The 23,978-nt window shown below is 47.6% G+C and overlaps 1 protein-coding gene across 1 annotated transcript in view; it reads right to left on the bottom strand.

The window, feature by feature from the left end:
• The window catches only part of SLC39A11 (solute carrier family 39 member 11), a 404,839-nt gene extending 383,593 nt beyond the window's left edge, over positions 1-21,246 (bottom strand). The window contains exon 1 of the mRNA XM_073606902.1: positions 21,158-21,246. The gene's annotated coding sequence lies outside the window, so the exon portion shown is untranslated. The remainder of the gene's footprint in view (positions 1-21,157) is intronic.
• Positions 21,247-23,978: the final 2,732 nt, after the last annotated feature.

Below are 23,978 nucleotides of genomic sequence, written 5' to 3'. Positions count from 1 at the left end.
CATCTGATCAATGTTTATAAACAATATTACTTTGTATCTCTCTCTCGTCTGATCAATGTTTATAATCAAAGGGTTTAGAATAAACAAGCGATATTACCTACAAATAATGATATTATTCCTCTGTATTGCAGGATTATGTATTGTTTGAGCAATTGGCCCCCCATAGCAGCATCACTCTCCAGCCAGGCAAGTCGTGTCATCACATACAATGCAGGACCAGCAGTCCCGCCTTGCTTGTGCCAGCTGCTGGGGGAGCAAGAAATAAGGCAGGTCATACACTAATCCTGTTTTTTTTTTTTTTTTTTCTCAACCAGCAGGAAGATTCCCGCTGTGGTATTGTATTCTGGCAGCAGGTAGCCAGGTATATAGCATTTTCAGAAGAGGTTACAAAGTTACATAGTTGGGTGAGGTTGAAAAAAGACACAAGTCCAACCTATGTGTGTGATTATGTGTCAGTATTACATTATATATCCCTGTATGTTGCAGTCATTCAGGTGATTATCTAATAGTTTCTTGAAACTATCAATGTTCCCCCCGCTGTGACCACCGCCTGTGGAAGGGAATTCCACATCCTTGCCGCTCTTACAGTAAAGAACCCTCTACGTAGTTTAAGGCAAAACCTCTTTTCTTCTAGTTTTAATGAGTCGCCACGGGTCTTGTTAAACTCCCTTCTGCGAAAAAGTTTTATCCCTATTGTGGGGTCACCAGTATGGTATTTGTGAATTGAAATCATATCCCCTCTCAAGCGTCTCTTCTCCAGAGAGAATAAGTTCAGTGCTCGCAACCTTTCCTCATAACTAAGATCCTCCAGACCCTTTATTAGCTTTGCTGCCCTTCTTTGTACTCGCTCCATTTCCAGTACGTCCCTCCTGAGGACTGGTGCCCAGAACTGGACAGCATACTCCAGGTGCGGCCGGACCAGAGTCTTGTAGAGCGGGAGAATTATCGTTTTATCTCTGGAGTTGATCCCCTTTTTAATGCCAAATATTCTGTTTGCTTTGTTAGCAGCAGGTTGGCATTGCATGTCATTGCTGAGCCTATCATCTACTAGGACCCCCAGGTCCTTTTCCATCCTAGATTCCCCCAGAGGTTCTCCCCCCAGTGTATAGATTGCATTCATATTTTTGCCACCCAAATGCATTATTTTATATTTCTCTACATTGAACCTCATTTGCCATGTAGTTGCCCACCCCATTCATTTGTTCAGATCATTTTGCAAGATTTCCACATCCTGCGGAGAAGTTATTGCCCTGCTTAGCTTAGTATCGTCTGCAAATACAGAGATTGAACTGTTTATCCCATCCTCCAGATCGTTTATGAACAAATTAAATAGGATTGGTCCCAGCACAGAACCCTGGGGAACCCCACTACCCACCCCTGACCATTCCGAGTACTCCCCATTTATCACCACCCTCTGAACACGCCCTTGTAGCCAGTTTTCAATCCATGTACTCACCCTATGGTCCATGCCAATGGACCTTACTTTGTACAGTAAACGTTTATGGGGAACTGTGTCAAATGCTTTTGCAAAATCCAGATACACCACGTCTACGGACCTTCCTTTATCTAGATGGCAACTCACCTCCTCATAGAAGGTTAATAGATTGGTTTGGCAAGAACGATTCTTCATGAATCCATGCCGATTACTGTTAATGATACCGTTCTCATTACTAAAAAGGTCAGTAAAGCAACACAGCGAATAGCTATATAAGTGAAAGATTTTATTTTCTCCGTGTCCGCCAGTACAAAAGTCCCCACATACAGTGGGGACGGAAAGTATTCAGACCCCCTTAGATTTTTCACTCTTTGTTATATTGCAGCCATTTGCTAAAATCCTTTAAGTTCATTTTTTTCCCTCATTAATGCACACACAGCACCCCATATTGTACACACAGCACCTCATATTGTACACACAGCACCCCATATTGACAGAAAAACACAGAATTGTTGACATTTTTGCAGATTTATTAAAAAAGAAAAACTGAAATATCACATGGTCCTAAGTATTCAGACCCTTTGCTGTGACACTCATATACTTAACTCAGGCGCTGTCCATTTCTTCTGGTCATCCTTGAGATGGTTCTACACCTTCATTTGAGTCCAGCTGTGTTTGATTATACTGATTGGACTTGATTAGGAAAGCCACACACCTGTCTATATAAGACCTTACAGCTCACAGTGCATGTCAGAGCAAATGAGAATCATGAGGTCAAAGGAACTGCCTGAAGAGCTCAGAGACAGAATTGTGGCAAGGCACAGATCAAGCCAAGGTTACAAAAAAATTTCTGCTGCACTTAAGGTTCCTAAGAGCACAGTGGCCTCCATAATCCTTAAATGGAAGACGTTTGGGATGACCAGAACCCTTCCTAGAGCTGGCCGTCCGGCCAAACTGAGCTATCGGGGGAGAAGAGCCTTGGTGAGAGAGGTAAAGAAGAACCCAAAGATCACTGTGGCTGAGCTCCAGAGATGCAGTCGGGAGATGGGAGAAAGTTGTAGAAAGTCAACCATCACTGCAGCCCTCCACCAGTCGGGGCTTTATGGCAGAGTGGCCCGACGGAAGCCTCTCCTCAGTGCAAGACACATGAAAGCCCGCATGGAGTTTGCTAAAAAAACACCTGAAGGACTCAAAGATGGTGAGAAAAAAAGATTCTCTGGTCTGATGAGACCAAGATAGAACTTTTTGGCCTTAATTCTAAGCGGTATGTGTGGAGAAAACCAGGCACTGCTCATCACCTGTCCAATACAGTCCCAACAGTGAAGCATGGTGGTGGCAGCATCATGTTGTGGGGTTGCTTTTCAGCTGCAGGGACAGGACGACTGGTTGCAATCGAGGGAAAGATGAATGCGGCCAAGTACAGGGATATCCTGGACGAAAACCTTCTCCAGAGTGCTCAGGACCTCAGACTGGGCCAAAGGTTTACCTTCCAACAAGACAATGACCCTAAGCACACAGCTAAAATAACGAAGGAGTGGCTTCACAACAACTCTGTGACTGTTCTTGAATGGCACAGCCAGAGCCCTGACTTAAACCCCATTGAGCATCTCTGGAGAGACCTAAAAATGGCCGTCCACCAACGTTTACCATCCCCCCTGACAGAACTGGAGAGGATCTGCAAGGAGGAATGGCAGAGGATCCCCAAATCCAGGTGTGGAAAACTTGCTGCATCTTTCCCAAAAAGACTCATGGCTGTATTAGATCAAAAGGGGGCTTCTACTAAATACTGAGCAAAGGGTCTGAATACTTAGGACCATGTGATATTTCAGTTTTTCTTTTTTAATAAATCTGCAAAAATGTCAACAATTCTGTGTTTTTCTGTCAATATGGGGTGCTGTGTGTACAATATGGGGTGCTGTGTGTACAATATGGGGTGCTGTGTGTACAATATGGGGTGCTGTGTGTACATTAATGAGGAAAAAAATGAACTTAAATGATTTCAGCAAATGGCTGCAATATAACAAAGAGTGAAAAAATGTAAGGGGGTCTGAATACTTTCTGTCCCCACTGCATTCCTCAGCTAAAAATGACATGTATGGTGAACCATCCTATTGCCAAGAGACCGGCGCCAGTATGGTCTGACATCTCCAGGAGGACCGCCCTGCGTAGGAAAAGGGAAGCAGACCGGGTCCCAGGCCTCTCCTGTCACTGCAGCTGCACAACCTAATCCCCACCGAGTGTCATCGTGTCACCATCACAGGGGGGATGGTGAAGTCCCCTCAAGCCTGGATCAGCAGCGGGGTGAGTAAACCCAGACGAGGCGTCTGCCGTCGCTGTCACCGCGCTCACAGCCTCGGCTCCTTCATTCTTGTTTATCAGAAGTCTGCAGAGTCTAAGGAGACCATCGGAATCTCCGCAACGCTCTACTGACAGCGGCTGTATGGAAAAAAACTTTCCTCCTCTGTTAAAACATACGACCGGAGATGAATGAAGCGGGATCAGATATGGGGGGGAAGAGGAACGAGGGGAATGTTTTTTTGGTGGATTTTGTTGGAATGGAATCTGTACATCTCCGTCAAGCTTCTTTCCCACTTTAAAAGGTTATTATGATAAAAAAAAAAGGTCACTAAAAACTTACAGACGTTCCACTTTTGCAAGACATGACTGCTGAGTAGGGATGAGCTTCGTGTTCGAGTCGAACCCATGTTCGACTTGAACATCGGCTGTTCGGTCGTTCGCCGAATTGCGAACGATATGGGCCGTTCGCGCCAAATTCGTGTGGCGCGTCACGGCCCATAATTCACTGCGACATCGCAGTGCATTGCTTGCTGATGATTGGCCAAGCATGCACTATGACCCGCATGCTTGGCCAATCACAGCGCCGCCTTAACAGAGAGCCGTAATTGGCCAAAGCCAAGGAGGCTTTGGCCAATTATGGCTCAGGGGATTTAGTACACGCCCCACACTATATAAGGCCGCCTGCACGGCGGCCCTGTGCAGTGTGTTCCGGTGTGCTGAGAAATAGAGAGAGAGAGAGAGAGAGAGAGAGAGAGAGAGAGAGAGAGAGAGAGAGAGAGAGAGAGAGAGAGAGAGAGAGAGAGAGAGACAGTGTCATTTCATTTGAGTTATATATATATATATACACACAATGTATTCAGTTTAGCTAGATCCGTTCCTGTTATCTTCTTACTGACAGGCAGGCTTGTCTTGTTACAGTATTTACAGCTACCTGAAGAAAATTGCTGGTGTTCTTTTGATCCTATTAGTACCACAGTCAGGCAGCTAGACTATTTACAGTTAGTGCAGTGCGTCCTGCTCACAGTGTTCTGCTAAACCTACAAGTTAGTGGGGTGCGTCCTGCTCACAGTGTTCAGCTAAACCTACAAGTTAGTGGGGTGCGTCCTGCTCACAGTGTTCAGCTAAACCTACAAGTTAGTTGGGTGCGTCCTGCTCACAGTGTTCAGCTAAACCTACAAGCTAGTGGGGTGCGTCCTGCTCACAGTGTTCAGCTAGATCAGTTTCTGTTATCTTCTTACTGACAGGCAGGCTTGTCTTGTTACAGTAAATACAGCTACCTGAAGAAAATTGCTGGTGTTCTTTTGATCCTATTAGTACCACAGTCAGGCAGCTAGACTATTTACAGTTAGTGCAGTGCGTCCTGCTCACAGTGTTCAGCTAAACCTACAAGTTAGTGGGGTGCGTCCACCTCACAGTGTTCAGCTAAAGCTACCTGTAGAAGGTTGGTGGTGTTCTCATACTACAGGCAGGCAGTTGATTGATATATATATATATATATATCCCAGCTTAGTGCAGCTACAGGCCATTAGTATGTCTGGAAGGCCAAGAAGGAGAGGCAGACAGTCACAAGCCAATAAGAGAGGGCAAGCAGGCTCTGTGTCTAGTGCTGGTCGTGGAGACGGTGCATCCTCATCAGCACGTGGCCATGGGACACGCTTGGCCTTTTTTTCGGCAGCTGGCCATGTTGAGCCGCAACATGCGGAAGACTTGGTCGAGTGGATGACCAAGCCGTCCTCATCCTCCTCATCCTCTCTCACCCATGCCCAGGGTACTTTGTCTGGCAAAGCAGCGGCCTCTTCCCTCGGTTCAATGTCATCAGTGACTCCTTCCCTAGCCCCACCATGTCCTCCTGAGGAGTCCCTCGAACTGTTTGACCACAGTGTTGGGTACATGCTCCAGGAGGATGCCCAGCGTTTGGAAGGCTCTGATGATGATACTGAGCTCGATGAAGGCAGTAACATGAGCACGGACAGAGGGGGTGCCCAAGAATGACAGCAATCTGGCAGTCATGCTCCCCCTGCTGCAGCATACTGCCAGGTTTGCTCCAGTGATGAGGAGGGAGGGGATGATGAGGTCACTGACTCAACGTGGGTGCCTGATAGGAGAGAGGAGGAGGAGAAGGAGGAGGAGGAGGCGGCACATCACCAACGAGGCAGGATGCCCTCCAGGGGCCAGCCTAAGGGCAGCACATTGACTGCATCACACCCCAAAGCTCCACATGTGCAGGGCGCTGCAGTCTCTGCGCGTTATTCAAAAAGTTCTTTGGTGTGGGCCTTTTTTGAGACGAGTGCATCAGATCGCACCGCTGCTATTTGCAACATATGTCTCAAGCGTATCTCGCGTGGCCAAAACATCTCCCGCTTGGGTACCACATGCTTGACCAGACATATGTTGACCTGCCATGCAGTTCGTTGGCAAGCGTATCTAAAAGACCCACACCAAAGAACAAAGAGGACCTCTCCTTGCTCATCAGCTGAGATTTCCAACCCCACTAGACCTTCAGTCCTCTCTGAGACCTGCACTGAGAGGAATGAAGGTGTAGAATTAGGTGTGTCACAGCCAAGTACTTGTGGGCAATCTGCTTTTGGTACACCGACGTCAGATTGTACCAGGCAAATTTCCCTGCCCCAGCTGCTGCACCGCCGAAAGAAGTTTTCTCCCAGCCATCCACATGCCCAGCGGTTGAATGCTAGTTTGGCAAAATTGCTAGCACTTCAACTGCTGCCTTTTCAGTTGGTAGAATGTGCGGTTCCTCAGTGGCAGGTACCCAAACGGCACTTTTTCTCACGGAAGGCGATTCCGGCTCTCTACCAGCATGTGGAAGGCAATGTCCATGCCTCGCTGGACAGGGCGGTCAGCGGTAAGGTGCATATTACCGCTGACTCATGGTCCAGCAGGCATGGACAGGGACGTTACCTAAGTTTCACGGCGCATTGGGTGACTCTGCTGGCAGCTGGGAAGGATGCAGGACAAGGTGCAGTAGTGTTGGAGGTTGTTCCGCCACCACGCCTCCAAAATGCTAATGATTGTGACACACCTCTCTCCTCCACCCCCTCCTCTTCTTCTTCCTCCATGGCCTCTTCCTCGGAACCAGCGGTGCTCCGTAGTCGTTCAAGGGGCTACGCAAGTATGCAGGCCAAAAGATGCCATGCGGTGCTTGAGCTGGTGTGCTTGGGGGACAGGAGCCACACTGGGGCAGAGGTTCTGTCAGCTCTGCAGGGGCAGGTTCAGAGGTGGTTGACGCCACGCCAACTTAAGGCAGGAATGGTGGTTTGCGACAATGGCACCAACCTCCTCTCTGCCCTCCGACAGGGACAAATGACCCATGTGCCCTGTTTGGCTCACGTCCTTAACTTGGTGGTGCAGCGGTTCTTGGGCAGGTACCCGGGCTTACAGGATGTCCTGAGGCAGGCCAGGAAAGTCTGTGTGCATTTCCGCCGGTCATATAATGCCAGTGCTCAGCTGACGGACCTCCAAAAAAGGAGTTTAACCTGCCCAAGAACCGCCTAATCTGTGACATGCCCACCAGGTGGAACTCAACGTTGGCCATGCTGCAGCGGCTGCACACGCAGCAGAGGGCCATCAATGAGTACCTGTGCGACTATGGCACCAGGACAGGGTCAGGGGAGCTTGGTTTTTTTTCCCCACGCCAGTGGGCCATGATCAGGGATGCATGCACTGTCCTGTCACCATTTGAGGAGGCCACGAGCATGGTGAGCAGTGACAGTGCATGCATCAGTGACACTGTCCCCCTTGTCCACCTGTTGGAGCACACGCTGCGTGGAATAATGGACAGGGCACTTGAGGCAGAACAGAGGCAGGAAGAGGAGGACTTCCTTAGCTCTCAAGGCCCCCTTTATCCAGACAGTGTTCCTGCGTGCCCGCCGATCACACAGGAAGAGGAGGAGGAGGAGGAGGAAGATTGTGTCAGTATGGAGGTGGAGCCTGGCACTCAGCATCAGCAGCAGTCTTTAAGGGATCAGTCCCAAGAAACACATGGACTTGTACGTGGCTGGGAGGAGGTGGCTGCGGACCATGTCGTCCTTAGTGACCCAGAGGACTCCGGACTGAATGCCTCAGCAAACCTACGCTGCATGGCCTCCCTGATCCTGCAAAGCCTGCGTAAGGATCCTCGTATTCGTGGTATCAAGGAGAAGGACCAATACTGGCTGGCAACCCTCCTTGATCCACGTTACAAGGGTAAGGTTGCGGACCTTATCTTGCCATCGCAGAGGGAGCAGAGGATGAAACATCTTCGGGAGGCCTTGCAGAAAGGTCTGTGCAACGCGTTCCCAGAGACTGGGAGGTTACAAACTCCTGTTCCTGGACAACGTGTTGCTGAGGCTTCGGTCAGTCAAAGAAGGAGCGGTGGAGAAGGTGGCCGTCTGACCGATGCGTTCAGGCAATTTTTTGGTCGGCAGCCCCAAGGTATGATCGGTTCCAGCAACCATCGCCAGCGTCTGTTTTCCATGGTGCAGGAATACCTAGGGGCAAGATCAGACTTGGACACCTTTCCCACCGAAAATCCTCTGGGTTACTGGGTCTTGAGGATGGATCACTGGCCAGAGCTTGCACAGTATGCAATTGAGCTACTGGCCTGTCCTGCATCCAGCGTTCTTTCGGAACGCACATTCAGTGCTGCTGGAGGCGTGGTAACCGATCACAGGGTGCGTCTGTCCACTGACTCGGTCGATCGACTGACCTTCATAAAAATGAATCAGTCTTGGATCACCACCAGCTACCAAGCACCTGATGCTGATGTAATCGAATAATTTTTTTTGAAATCTCAGATCCCTTCAAAGACTGCCTATGCTGATGCTGAGTGACTATCCCTGAGTAATTATCCTCTTCCTCCTCAATCATCACGCTGATAGCTTGTAAGAACATTTTTGGTTCTGGGCGCCACCACCAGTGCCTAAGGCCCAATTTTTCAGCCCCTGTTTAACAGGGGCGTGTAATTACAATTTTTGATGTAATACTTTGCAGCAGGGCTCGTTCCTGCATTCCAACTAGAGTGTCTGTGAGGGGTTGCAGTGTTGTGGCACCAGCACCAGTGCCTAAGGCCCAATTTTTCAGCTCCTGTTCAACAGGGGCGTGTAATTACAATTCTTGATCTAATATTTCACAGCAGGGCCCTGTGAGGGCTTACAGTGTTGTTACCACAGCAACACCTAAGGCCCAAATTTCTGCTGAGTATATAGCGCAGGACCCTACTTTCAAACAACTAACTTACAAACGACTCCTACTTGCAAACGGAAGGAGACAACAGGAAGTGAGATGAAATCTACCCCTAGGAAGGGAAATTCTCTCCTGTAAGAGTTAATATGGGAAAAACATTTCTCCTTTCCACTGATGCTTTCCAATCCATTGGGACAAAAAGTGAGGTGAAATCTTCTGAAGAGGAGGAAAGAGAGCAAAACAAATGTCACAGGGGTGATAACCCTTCCCTATGTTTTCCAAAAAGCTTAAAAAAGATTTTTTGGCTGGAGCTAAACACGTTAAAAATGTACCCGTTCAAAATTACAAAGAGATTCTACTTAACAACAAACCTACAGCCTGTATACTGCTGTTCAGAGTATATAGGGCCTGGTGGCCCCACACCTTTCCTTATTTTAATTTGGGTGCGGAGTTCCCCTTAATATCCATACAAGACCCAAAGGGCCTGGTAATGGACTGGGGGGTACCCATGCCGTTTGTCTCACTGATTTTCATCCATATTGCCATGACCCGACATGACATTAAACCCGCAAGCAGTTTTAAATGAGATTTTTTCCTTTAAAAATGACATTTGGTGCAGGGACTGTTCTAAACATGGGAAACACGCGTCACTTTACAGGCATACTATAGACACCCCCCAGGTACGATATTTAAAGGAATATTTCACTTTTTTTTTTTTTACTTTAAGCATCATTAAAATCACTGCTCCTGAAAAAACGGCCGTTTTTAAAAGTTTTTTTTGCATTGATACATGTCCCCTGGGGTAGGACCCGGGTCCCCAAACCCTTTTTAGGACAATACCATGCAAATTAGCCTTTAAAATGAGCACTTTTGATTTCGAACGTTCGAGTCCCATAGACGTCAATGGGGTTCTAGCGTTCGTGCGAACTTTCGGTCCGTTCGCAGGTTCTGGTGCAAACCGAACCGGGGGGGGTGTTCGGCTCATCCCTACTGCTGAGATTGGCTGAAAACAAAATCGACGTTCCCAAGTGCCGCAGCATGGTTGTGCCTTGCGGATTTCCTTTCCCCGTGGGCGCCGGCCCCCCCCCACGCCTACAGTGTGCAAAAGTCTTAGGCAGGTGTGATGCTAATGCTGTAAATGTCAAAAATCTAAGTGTTAATAGTTTATTTCTTTTTTTAATTACCGTTTCAAAACTGGGCGGTACCCCCCCCCCCCCCTCTTCCTGCCCAGGCCAATTTTCAGCTCCGTCACACTTTGAATGACAATTGCGCCGTCATGCACCACTGTACCCATATGACATTTTTATTATTTTTTTCAGACAGATAAAGTTTTCTTTTGGTGATCTTCGATCATCGCTGGGCTTTTATTTATTTTTTTGCTAAACAAATGAAAAAAAAAAAAACATTTTGTAAAGAAGTACATTTTTCTCTTTCACTGATGGGCACAGACAGGCATTGGCAATGGGGAAGATTTCACTGTGAGGAAAGCCGCTTATTGGCTCTCCTCTCCCCACGGGAGGCCAGCGTGAGGAGGGGAATGCCGATAAACGGCATTTCCTATTTACACAGCTGATCACAGGGTAAAGAGCCTACCTCATAGGCTCTTTACCGGGATCAGTGATGAGGTGTGTCCGCACGCACGAGTGGCCCCTTCTGAAGGACGTCCAGTCAGAACGGTAAAGGCCCCTCCGTATCTCTGCTATAGGCCGGGCAGGAAGGTGTCAACAAAATGGAAAGCAAATGAACAGGAGAGAATTCCAGATCCAATCAATATTTGGGGTGACCTTTGCCTTCTTCTAGGTAGATTTGCACACAGTTGTTGAAGGAACACGGCAGGTAGGTTGTTCTATGTACATCTTGGAGAACTAAGCACAGATCTTCTGTGGATGTCGGCTGCCCCAAATCCTTCTGTCTCTTCATGTAATCCCAGACAGATGCCATTATGGTGAGATCAGGGCTCTGTGGGGGCCAAATCATCACTTCCAGGACTCCATGTTCTTCTTTACACCGCACTTAAATGACATTGGCTGTATGTTTGGGAGGGGGGGGGGGGGTTTGTCAGGGGGGTTGTCCTGCTGCAGAATAAATTTGGGGCCAAATCACACACCTCCCTGATGGAGAAGTATATGCCTGTATTTCTCAGCATTGAGGACACCATTGATCCTCACCAAATCTTTAACTCCATTTACAGAAATAAAGCCCCAAACTTGCAAAGAACCTCCACCAGGCTTCACAGTTGGCTGCAGTCACTCATTATTGTACAGGTCCCTAACCCTTCCCCCAACAAACTGCTTCCTGCTATCAGTCCAGTACCTGGGTCCCACTGGTTTCCTCGAGACTTCTCCAGACAGTAGATGGGGGTACCTGAGTCCTACTGGTTTACTCCAGTTCTGTGTAAATGGCAACACTGGACATCTTCTGATGTGGAAGGAAAGGAAACTAAACAGGTTTTCATCTGCTATATTAAGTTTCCTTGGCTGACCACTGTGTCTACGCTCAACGCCGCCCGGCCACTGCGTCTACGCTCCTCAACGCCGCTCGGCCACTGCGTCTACGCTCCTCAACGCCGCCCGGCCACTGCGTCTACGCTCCTCAACGCCGCCCGGCCACTGCGTCTACGCTCCTCAACGCCGCCCGGCCACTGCGTCTACGCTCCTCAACGCCGCCCGGCCACTGCGTCTACGCTCCTCAACGCCGCCCGGCCACTGCGTCTACGCTCCTCAACGCCGCCCGGCCACTGCGTCTACGCTCCTCAACGCCGCCCGGCCACTGCGTCTACGCTCCTCAACGCCGCCCGGCCACTGCTTCTACGCTTCTCAACGCTGCCCGACCACTGTGTCTACACTCCTCAACGCTGCCCGTTTATTATGCCTCTTCAAAAGACCTTGAACAGAACATCTTAAGCCCCCAGTCCGCTTTGAAATCCTTGCCTGGGAGAGACCTTGGTGATGAAGTATAACTACCTTGTGTCTTGTTGCTGTGCTCAGTCTTGCCATGGTGTATGACATGAAACAGTCGTCCACAACCTCACCTTATTAGCAGAGTTTGGCTGTTCCTCACCCGGTTTTAAGCCTCCTACACAGTTGTTTCTTTTTCAGTTAATGATTGTGTTTCAACCTACATATGAAATTGATGATAATTAGCCCCCGCTTGGAACAATGGTTTAATCGTACACCTGACTCTAATTCTACAAAATACCAGACTTTGTGCAAGCGTACAAAGTGTGCAAGTGTAAGGCCGGGTTCACACTGGTGCGACACAACAGCCGTCCTACTTTGGATCCGACTTTGCCCTGCGACTTGAAGCCGACATACGTCCGACTTTTAATGAACAGAGACCCGACTTGGATCCCCGCCAATACCAGGCACTGTGTTTGGTATAAACCTTGAGGGGGAACTCCACGCCAAATTTAAAAAAAAAAAAAAAAAACACAACACAGCATGGGTTCCCCCTCCAGGAGCATACCAGGCCCTTCGGTCTGATATGGATTTTAAGGGGAACCCCCTACACCGAAAAAACGGCATGGGGGTCCTCCCCCCCAATCCATACCAGACCCTTATCTGAGCATGCAGCCCGGTCGGTCAGGAAAAGGGGTGGGGACGAGCGAGCACCCCCCCCCGAACCGTACCAGGCCGCATGCCCTCAACATGGGGGGGGTGGGTGCTTTGGGGTAGGGGGCACCCTGCGGCCCCCCCCACCCCAAAGCACCTTGTCCCCATGTTGATGAGGACAAGGGCCTCTTCCCAACAACCCGTCTGCGGGCAGGAGGCTTATCGGAATCCGGGAGCCCCCTTTAATTAGGGGGCCCCAAATCCTGGCCCCCCACCCTATGTGAATGAGTATGGGGTACATCGTACCCCTACCCATTCACCTGGGGAAAAAAAGTGTCATTAAAAAAAAAAAAAAAAAAAACAAACAAAAAAAAAAAAACACACTAGACAGATTTTTAAAGTAATTTACTAGGCAGCTCCGGGGGTCTTCTTCTGACTCCTCTGCGCTCTCCGACCTCTTCTCCCGGTCTCCTCTGCTATCTTCTGCTCTTTTGCTAGCGGTGGCCCGGTCTTCCCTGTCATCTTCTTCCCTCAAGCCTTCTTCCGATGTTGACACGACGCTCTCTCCCGCTGTAATGCCGTGTGCGAGGTGCGCAACGACTTATATAGGTATGGGGCATGGTCACCGGGTGATGTCATTCGGTGTCTCCGCCCATTATGACGTCACCGTCCCATCATGCCCCGGGTGGTGACATCATAAGGGGCGAAGTCACCGGATGACATCACCCGGTGACCATGCCCCATACCTATATAAGTCGTTGCGCACCTGGCACACGGCATTACAGCGAAAGAGAGCGTCGTGTCAACATCGGAAAAAGAGAAGAGGGAAGAAGACGGCAGAGAAGAGCAGGCCACTGCTAGCAAAAGAGCAGGAGATAGCGGAGGAGCCCGGAGAAGAACTGGAGAGCGCGAAGAAGAGGCCTGAGAGTGCGGGGAAGTCAGAAGAGACCCCTGAAGTTGGAAGAAGACCCCCCGGAGCTGTCTAATAAATTACTTTAAAAACCTGTCTAGTGTTTTTTTTTTTTTTATTGACACTTTTTTTCCCCTAGGTTAATGGGTACGGTTACGATGTACCCCATACTCATTCACATAGGGTGGGGGGCTGGGATTTGGGGGCCCCCTTATTAAAGAGTGCTCCTGGATTCCGATAAGCTCCCCGCCCGCAGACCCCGACAACCAACGGCCAGGGTTGTCCGGAAGAGGCCCTTGTCTTCATCAACATGGGGACAAGGTGCTTTGGGGTGGGGGGGCCGCAGGGCGCCCCCCTGCCCCATAGCACCCACCCCCCATGTTGAGGGCATGCGGCCTGGTATGGTTTGGGGGGGGGGCGCGCTTGCTCGTCCCCACTCCCTTTCCTGACCGGCCGGGCTGCGTGCTCGAATAAGGGTCTGGTATGGATTTGGGGGTGACCCCCACGCCGTTTTTTTGGGCGTAGGGGGTTCCCCTTAAAATCCATACCAGACCCAAGGGCCTGGTATGCTCTTGGAGAGGGAACCCATGCCGTTTTTTTATTTAAAATTTGGCGCGGAGTTCCCTCTCAAGATCATCTGAGCACAAGTCGCATGCCAAAGTCGGATCATGCATGACGGCAATCCGACTTTAATGATAGTCAATGGGCTGAAGTAGGATCAAAGTCGGACCAAAGTAGTACAGGGAGCATTTTCAAAGTCAGGCCGACTTGTGTCAGACCAGTTAGGACGGCTCCCATAGGGAAACATTGATTTTCACACGTCATGTGACATGAGCTCCCAATGTCGGAGCGTTTGTCGCACTAGTGTGAACCCGGCCTAAAAGTTGATGCCGGTTTGAAGCCAAAGGGTGGTCACACCAAATATTGATTTGATTTTGATTTTTCTTCTGTTGGCTCCCTTTGCATTTTGTACATTGCTAAAAATAAATAAATTAGAATATAGATTTCTGAAAGCATTCTTACTTTACAGCATTTCTTCACACCTGCCTAAAACTTCTGCACAATACTGTATATGCAGCACTGCATCGGCACTTTACCAAGATCGGGGCTTGCGCCGGCATGGTCCCGGGACGAGACCGCACCACTCCGCCCTCATTTGACGGTGTGGCGGGCGGGAAGTGGTTTACCAGATGAAATTAGAAAAAAAAAAGAAAAACGAATGCAGCCATCACATCGAAGAATTGATAAGCTGCAATACATGAAATGTTTGCTTCTGGGCTGTAAACATAAAAAGAAAAAATGTAAAGAGGAATTAAATTGAAGACGATCTGATGCAGGGAGATGGCCGTTCCTCTTTAAACTGCCTGACAGCATTACGGTAATCAATAGCTAAGCTTCAATTAGGCTTTAAGTGCCCAAAGCCTGGGTGGGGTGACCCTTCATGGTGAACAAAGCATAAAATCAGTCCGGGTGAAAAGATTACAGTTGGAATAACTCAATTTGCATCGCTTCCCGGAACGGTAATGTCATCCAACAGGACTTTCCACCTGCCTCTCCTATCGGCCGCAGACCAAATGTAAACAGCGAGACGCTGGGCGCAGACGGATCCAGGATCCGGCGCACGGAAGAGGATTCTACAGACTCACCGCCGTGACATGAATGAAAGACAATGGCAGGAAATGTGTAAACTGCTGAAAGAAAGAAAGAGAGAAAGCGAGAAAGAGTAAGAATGAAAGAAAAGAGTAAGAATGAAAGAAAAGAGTAAGAATGAAAGAAAAGAGTAAGAATGAAAGAAAAGAGTAAGAAAGAAAGAAAGAAAGAAAAGAGAAAGAATGAAAGAAAGAAAGAAAAGAGAAAGAATGAAAGAAAGAAAGAAAGAAAGAAAGAAAGAAAGAAAGAAAGAAAGAAAGAAAGAAAGAAAGAAAGAAAGAAAGAAAGAAAGAAAGAAAGAAAGAAAGAAAGAAAGAAAGAAAGAAAGAAAGAAAGAAAGAAAGAAAGAAAGAAAGAAAGAAAGAAAGAAAGAAAGAAAGAAAGTATGTTTCTAAGGACTCATCCATGCCAAGTGTGCCGATATAAGAATGCCATCAAAACAATTGTTCTCTATGTGCTCGATTCACCATTGCACAATGCACATAAAAATGTTACAACGTATGTAATAACGTTACAATGTCACAAGGCACTGTTCTATATTGAGTTAAAGTGTTTTTTTTTTTTTTTTACTTTAAATAAAAAAAGTAAAAGAAGCCACACAACTGTTTATCTACTAGGCTCCATTTCCTCTAGTGCGACTTGTCATGTGACTTTGGACACAAAGTCGCATGACAAATCACAGCCCATTGATTTCAACAGCACCTGTTCCAATCTTTGCAACTTAGAGTGTAAGTTCACCTTTACAGAAAATCTGTAAGAGGTCCCCTCCCCCCCCCGGTCCCGCTGACCTGGGGTCCCACGATAAGCCGCTGTGAAACATCGAGTTGCTTACTGGGGGGGATTTGAAATCCCTGCGGCTTTCTCTCCTCTTCTCCACCGCTGACAGGACAGACTAGGCAGGTTCTGATTGGTCAGCAGCATCCACGTGATGGCGCCAACCAATTAGAATGCCTCTTATCCGTACATGCAGAGAGGTACGGATAGGTGATGAAGCTGCTGGGATTTCAAATCTCCGGACCTGTAAAGCAGCGACTCAATGTCTCACGGCGGCTGGTCGTGGGACCCCAGGTCAGCGGGACCAGGGGGGGGGGGGGGGGAGGGGAGGATGAGGAAGGGGGTGCAGTGTAAGTGCACCTTAAAGATTTTCTGTAAAGGTAAACTTACCCTTTAAAGTTGCAGTGACTTTGAAAAAGTTCCTGCACAACTTTCTTGCCAGAATGTAAAGTCTCATGAAAGTTGCACTCAAAACCCTTGGTATGATATTGGGGCAGTAGGGGTTTATTCAACCCTTAATATGATATGGGGGGATATCAGGGGTCTTTTAGACCCTTGTTAATGAGATATCAGAGGTTTAATCAACCCTTGATATAAAATGTTGGCGGATATCAGGGGTCTATTCAACCCTTTATAGGATATGGGGCCTATATCAGGGGTCTATTTAACCCTTGATATTGGAGGATATCAGGGGTCTATTTAACCCTTGATACGATATGGGGGGTATCAGGGGTCTATCGGACCCCTGTTAATGAGATAGCAGGGGTCTATTTAAGCCTTGATATATTTGGGATATCAGGGGTCTATTCAACCCTTGATATGATATGGAGGGATATCAGGGGTCTATTCAACCCTTGATATGATATGAAGAGATATCAGGGGTCTATTTGACCCTCAATGTCCTACCTGCCCCTGCCGACATGTGATACATGTCAGTTGCAGTGAAATGGTTAAAATAGATGAAAACCTAATAACTAAAATCTCTACATAATGAAATAGAAGCTATAACAAGTCAATGCCATTTTAAACGTTCTTTTCCCATCTTTTTAAACCTGCAACTTTCCTGCCATGAAGGTCCTTGTTGCAGCACTTCCTGTTTCAGGGTGACAGCGATCTGTCCCCGACTCCCAACTGTGTCCGTCTGTTGTCACCCTGTCACACACAGCCCAATGTGTCCTGTGACATCCAGGTCAATGCTCAGAGCTGAACTTCCCATTTCTGGAAAGCATCCTCTAAGGAACATCCAGTAGGGGCTATTATGTATGAACACAAAGATAATAATAATAATCATAATGATAATAGCAGATTTGTGGCAGAAGCTCTTCCCACGCAGTACAGCATGGCAAAAATTCCTGTCAATCATCAATGACAGCCGAATATCATTATAATCTTTTATTTATATCACTCCATTATATACAGCAACACATTACAGAGGAGTATACAGCAAACAGGAGGTGCACTTCATTGCTAAAGGAGACCTGTCACAAAGCAAAACACAACACGTTCTCTGGGTCCCACTCTGTACCCCCCGCACTGCCCACTACACCTTATTCTATGCCTCCTGTATCCCCCCACCACACACAAACACTCTGCATCACCTGCACCCCCAACTACCAGCACCCCGTACCACCCACATCTGCATCTCCTATTACCCCAATCTCAGCAATCCCTATATCCTCCAATATTCCTTATTCTGCATCCCCTGCATCCCTCAATACCCCACATTGTGCACCCCCTATTACCACATATTCTGCATCTCCGTGCATCCCCCTTATTCAACACTCTGCAACCCCATATCTCCCTATACTCCTTATTCTGCACCCCTTGCATCCCCCATTACTCCACAATCTGTACTCCCTATATCCCCCAAATACTACACCTTATTCTGCATCCCCTATTAATCTACAATATGCACCACTTTAATCCCCCTTTAACTCACACTCTGTGGTCCCTCTATTCCCCAATACTTCTTATTCTGCACCCCACATTACTCTACAATCTGCACCCCTTGCATCCCCTGCTACACCACATTCTGCAGCTCCTTGAACTCCTATTATCCCACACTCTGTAGTCCCTATATCCCCCAATGCTTCTTATTCTGTACCCCATGCATCCCCCATTATTCCAAAATCTGCACCCCTTCCATCCCTCCTTACTCCACATTCTGCATCTCTCATTATCCCACACGCTGCAGTCCCTAAACTTCTCATTACTCCTTATTCCACACCCCCCACATCCCATATTACTCAACAATCTGCACCCCTTGCATTCCTCATACCCCACATTCTGCACCTCTTTGAACCCCCAGTTATCTCACACTCTGAAGCCCCTATATCCCCCAATGCTTCTTATTCTGTACCCTCTACATCCCTCATTACTCCACATTCTGCATCTCCCATTATCCCACACTCTGTAGTCCCTACATTTCCCATTACTCCTTATTCTACACCCCCCCCCCCCCCCCCCCCACATCCCATATTACTCAACAATCTGCACCCCACACCTTCTTCCCTCATTATCTCACATTCTGCAGTTTCTATATCCCCCCCCCCCCCATACTCCTTATTCGGCACCCCCAATGCATCCCCATTTCTCTATAAACCTGCACCCCTTGCATTCCTCATACCCCACATTCTGCATCTCTTTGAACCCCCTGTTATCTCACACTCTGAAGCCCCTATATCCCCCAATGCTCCTTATTCTGTACCCTCTACATCCTTCATTACCCCACATTCTGCACCCCATACATCCCACGTTACCTCACATTTTGCATCAACTTGAATCCCCAGTTACCCCACAATCTGCAGCTCCTATATCCCCCCAATATTCCTAATTCTACACCCCCCACTACACTCTACACCCCTTCCATCCCTCATTATCTCACATCGCGCAGCTCCTATATCCCCCAATACTCCTTATTCGACACCCCCCACTACACCCCTTCCATCCCTCATTATCTCACATTGTGCAGCTCCTATATCCCCCAATACTCCTTATTCTACAATATGGGGAGCTGCAAAGCCAGGAAAAGCGGGGGGCATAAACTCGCTTTTAGAAGCTTTTTGCCCTGACGTTAATGCACGTTTAGCCGCGTTTCTCCACCTCTTCTATTTTCCACTCCCAAATACAAATACTACAGAGCACAAATCGCATGGCATCTCAAAACCAATGGTTCCCTATGAGAGTCGTCTCAACTGATTTCCAGCCCATTGATTTGAATGGATCCGACTCGTGGCATGTGACTTGTGCTCTGAGGGTCTTGAAGGGGAACCCCACGCCAACATTTAAACACATGGGGTTCTTCCCCCCCCCCCCCCGGACCCCCCTGGACCATACCAGGCCACATGCCCCATGAGGGGGCGGGAGCTTTGGGGCAGGGAAGGCCCTCTTCATGACAACCCTGGGCGGTGGTTGTGGGGGTGTGCGGGCAGGGGGCTTATCGAAATCTGAAAGCCCCCAGATCCCAGAGCCCCCCTCCCCCCATGAGTATGGGGTACATTGTTCCCCTACCCCAAAAAGAGGTAGTGTAAATAAAAACAAGAGACGGTTTTGACAAGTCCTTTATTAAAAAATGAAGAATGCCCCCCCCGTCGTAGCTTCAATGTGTCTTCTTCCTCCAGTCTTCTCTGCTGCCGACCCTGTCACGTGACGTCACAAGGGGAGGAGTCCCGTGGTAACGTCACTGGGTGGCCACGCCCCATGGCTATATAAAAACTGTCCGAGAACGGAGCTGGCACAATGATGGGAGCCAGCGTTGGAGGAGGACCCGATCGGCGGCGGAGAAGACCGGAGGAAGAACAGATCACCGGATGGAGAAGACATGTTGGAGCTATGATGGGGGACGTTCTTCATTTTTAATAAAAGGACTTGTCAAAACCATCTCTTGTTTTTATTTACACTACCCTGCCTTTTTGTGGGGTAAATGGGTAGGAGTACAATGTACCCCATACTCATTCAGATGGGGGGGCAGGATCTGGGGGCCCCCTTATTAAAAAGGGGGCTTCCAGACACCGATAAGCCCCCCCGCCCGCAGACCCCCGACAACCACCGCCCAGGGTTGTCAGGAAGAGGCCCTTGTCTCCATCAACAAGGGGACAGAGTGCTCTAGGGTGGGAGGAGGAGAAATCTCTCTCCTCCTCCAGTCACTACACTCCCCCCCCAGTTAGAAACACATTTAACCCCCTGATCGCTCCCTAGTGTTAACCCCTTCCCTGTCATTTATACAGTAATCAGTGCATTTTTATACCACTGATCAATGTAAAAATGTCACTAGTCCTGCAAAAAAAAAAAAAAAATATTATTATTATTATTGCAGATCACCACCATTACTAGTAAAAAATAAATAATAAAAATGCCATAAATCAACTTTTGCGCAAACCAATCAACATACGCTTATTGTGATTTTTTTTTACCAAAAATACGTAGAAGAATTCATATTTACCTAAACTGAAGAAGAAATTTGTGGGTTTTTTTTTTGTTTTTGTTTTTATTGATATATAACAAAAAGTAAATTTAATTTGTTTAAAGCGCAAAAGATAAAAAAAAAAATGCAGAGGTGATCAAATACCACCAAAAGTAGACTCTACTTGTGGGGAAAAAAAGGACATAATAAATTTTATTTGCGTACAGTGTCGCACGACCGCGCAATTGTCAATTCAAGCGACACAGTGCCGTATCACCAAAAAAAATGGCCTGGTCATTAAGGGGGAAAAATCTTTCGGTCTGTAAGTGGTTAAGCTGCAAAAAAAAAAAAAAAATCTGACGCTGGTAAAAGCGGCTGTAAAAAAAAAAAAAAAAAAAAAAAAAAAACGCCCTGTGTGACGAAAACACGTATAAAACTCGCCGCACTGTACGTCGTGCCAACATGCAGACATGTGAGCGCAGCCCCATAACCCCACAGGGCTGGTTTGCGCTACATACATCGTGTGCATTCTGTTGCAGCGCAGTCAAAAAAAAAAAAATACGCTCCTCCAATCAAATTTAGCGGCGTCGGCTTACTGCGCTACGGCAGTCGAGGAAAAAAAAAAACTGCCGCAAAGGAGGCGTGTGACCCCAAATTTTCCCATTGGGGGGCAAATGAATGAAAGGAGGGGGGGGTTTAAAAAATACAGGACTGCACGGCGGCAGGCGCACCTGGGGGCAAGACGCCCCTCAGGTCCCTGGTGACAGGGGCTCTTTAAATGGGTCACTGAGAGCAGTGCAGGTCCCCCCCAGTGACACCACAGAGAGCTCCTGACACCTGCAGCAGTTCACAGGGGCTGGAAGTGCCCTTTAACCCCCCACAGCACCTACTTAGCTACCTCCTCCCCCACCTTGCACCCACCTACCCCTTCCCCTCCCCCCACCACAGCCTGCACTCACCTCTGCCCAGCTGCAGCTGATCAGCTCCACTTCCTGCTTTCCCTGTACACGTGTCTGAGATACAGCCGGCGGCCCGCCCCTCCTGCACGCCACTGGCTGCCTGACCAAAGGCGCCGCCCCCTTCTCCCCTTCTACTGGCCGAGCGGCGTGTCACTCGCAGCTCGTGTTCATTTTGTAGGTTATTGTTTGTGCTTCCCGCACAAGACAGAGGCGGGAGGGCGAGAAACAAAGACAAGAGTAGAGCAGAGGACACAAGAAGGGGGGGGGGGGGTTGTTATGGAAAGTAAAATAAGCTGTCAGGGGTCCCTCTGATCTGCTGCCGTGTAAATGTTTACATCATGTTTTTATAAACATAGACTTTATTTTGACCCAAAATGTAAAAAAAAAAAAAAAAAAAAAAAAGCAGAATTGTTTTAACATAATAAAGTAGAGCTAAATGCAATTTTATTTATTTATTTATTAGATAGAATAAGAGATGATTATAACCCTTGTCAGGTTTTCTCCCCCATCTGTGTCCCCTTGGGGGAGATTTCTCTTCATTTCCTGTCCCAAACCCACAACAGGAAATGAGAGGAAATCCCTACAAAGTAAGGGAATCCCCGGTTGTCACCAGAACTGGCGTCCCCAGTTGAAGATTTTTCTTCACTTCCTTTTCCATAGCCACAGCAGGAAGTGGGAAAATCCCTCAAAATGAGAGGAAATCCCTCCAAAGTGAGGAAATCCTCGGTTGTCACCAGAACTGGCGTCCCCATTGGAAGATTTTCCCCTCTGTTCCTGTTCTGGTGACAACCCCAAAATGTGGGATTGTCTATCACTTACACTCTCTGTGAAAAGTGCATATATGACAAAATAGAGAGGGAGAATCTCTCTATCAGGGATGCAGACAGCAATAAAAACCTTATGGAGGGTCTAATCCTTCTCCACTATAAAATTTTAAAAAAAGCTAAAAAAAAAAAAAAAGTTTTGTTTTTTGATAAACTTTTTTTTTCTTTGTTTACATGTTTAAAAAATAATTTTAGGCCTAAATATTATGTAAACCCCCCAAAACAAAATATATTTTCTGAAAGCAGACACCCTGAAGACTAAAATGTAGGAGGTGCACAGTGAGCTGCAATGGAGGACTCGGGGGTGCGTGATACGGGGTACTGAGGGATGCAAGATGAGGTGAAATGGGGGTATGTGGAATGCACGGGGTACCAAGTACAGGTGATGGAATAAAGTGTGGTGCTGCGCTAATCCTAATGAGATAGGCGCATAAAGGCTCTGTGCTCGTAAGCGTCTTAAAGTGCATCAAAATAGGCTTTGCAAATGTAACAGAGCAATAGCGAGATGACCTAATATGGCAATAGTGTCCTTATGTGCTAATAGTGTATATGGTCAAGAAAATCATAATAAAAATACACAATAAATAATAATCAATATAACGTGCAAAGTGATTGGTGCTTAAACATCACAATAGCAAACATAAAAGTATGAGTGAATATAGCTTGGATAGAAATATAGCTTGGATAAAAATAACAGCTGGCTAAGACTATCATCAATCGCCAACTGGCTAAAAACAATATAAATCAACACATTCGTAGGTGCGTATATAACCAAAGTGCATCCAGTGCAAGTTAAAATGTGATTAGGTGCTTAAGAGTCCATAAACATGCATGCAGATCTGCGTGCAAAATATTCTCAGGTGCAATGTTCCTTGCGGCGAAAAACAATCAATCGCAAGTCCATAAAACATGTATTGACTTCCGTGCTAAACACAGGTGACAGTAGTGGTCAGTCTTCATGCAGCAGTGTGCACATTGGTGGGCAGTGGCCCCTTACCTGAAGGTAATGGGGTAAACACGTTTAGCCAATCAGAGGCATGGCAGCCTATGTAGAGATCCTGGGTCTAGTCTGCAGTGGAGGATGGTGGAAATATGGTCCTATCCTGATCGCTTCTATTGTAGGGGCGTCTGGTCCTTCCAAGTAGTGTCCCGGGGTCACCCAGATAGATTAAGAAAGGAAGCCCACAATAGTGTAGTATTGCATGGAAGCGTATCAGTTTTATTACAGCATAAACTACAGTACTTACATAAAAAGTTAAAAACCGGATGGAGATCCGACGAGCGGCGAGCTCGTAATACCAATAACAGTCAGCGAGTGCCTGTCCCGTCCCTACGCGTGACGTCACGGTCCCCTGAAGAAGTCACGTGACCGTGACGTCACGCGTAGGGACGGGACAGGCACTCGCTGACTGTTATTGGTATTACGAGCTCGCCACTCCTCGGATCTCCATCCGGTTTTTAACTTTTTATGTAAGTACTGTAGTTTATGCTGTAATAAAACTGATACGCTTCCATGCAATACTACACTATTGTGGGCTTCCTTTCTTAATCTATCTGGGTGACCCCGGGACACTACTTGGAAGGACCAGACGCCCCTACAATAGAAGCGATCAGGATAGGACCATATTTCCACCATCCTCCACTGCAGACTAGACCCAGGATCTCTACATAGGCTGCCATGCCTCTGATTGGCTAAACGTGTTTACCCCATTACCTTCAGGTAAGGGGCCACTGCCCACCAATGTGCACACTGCTGCATGAAGACTGACCACTACTGTCACCTGTGTTTAGCACGGAAGTCAATACATGTTTTATGGACTTGCGATTGATTGTTTTTCGCCGCAAGGAACACTGCACCTGAGAATATTTTGCACGCAGATCTGCATGCATGTTTATGGACTCTTAAGCACCTAATCACATTTTAACTTGCACTGGATGCACTTTGGTTATATACGCACCTACGAATGTGTTGATTTATATTGTTTTTAGAAAGGCCC

The sequence above is a fragment of the Aquarana catesbeiana genome, linkage group LG12 (assembly GCF_042186555.1).
Source record: "Aquarana catesbeiana isolate 2022-GZ linkage group LG12, ASM4218655v1, whole genome shotgun sequence".
Taxonomy (NCBI): Eukaryota; Metazoa; Chordata; class Amphibia; order Anura; family Ranidae; genus Aquarana; species Aquarana catesbeiana.
Note: the sequence above shows the minus strand (reverse complement) of the source record. Positions and strands in the feature narration are given on the sequence as shown.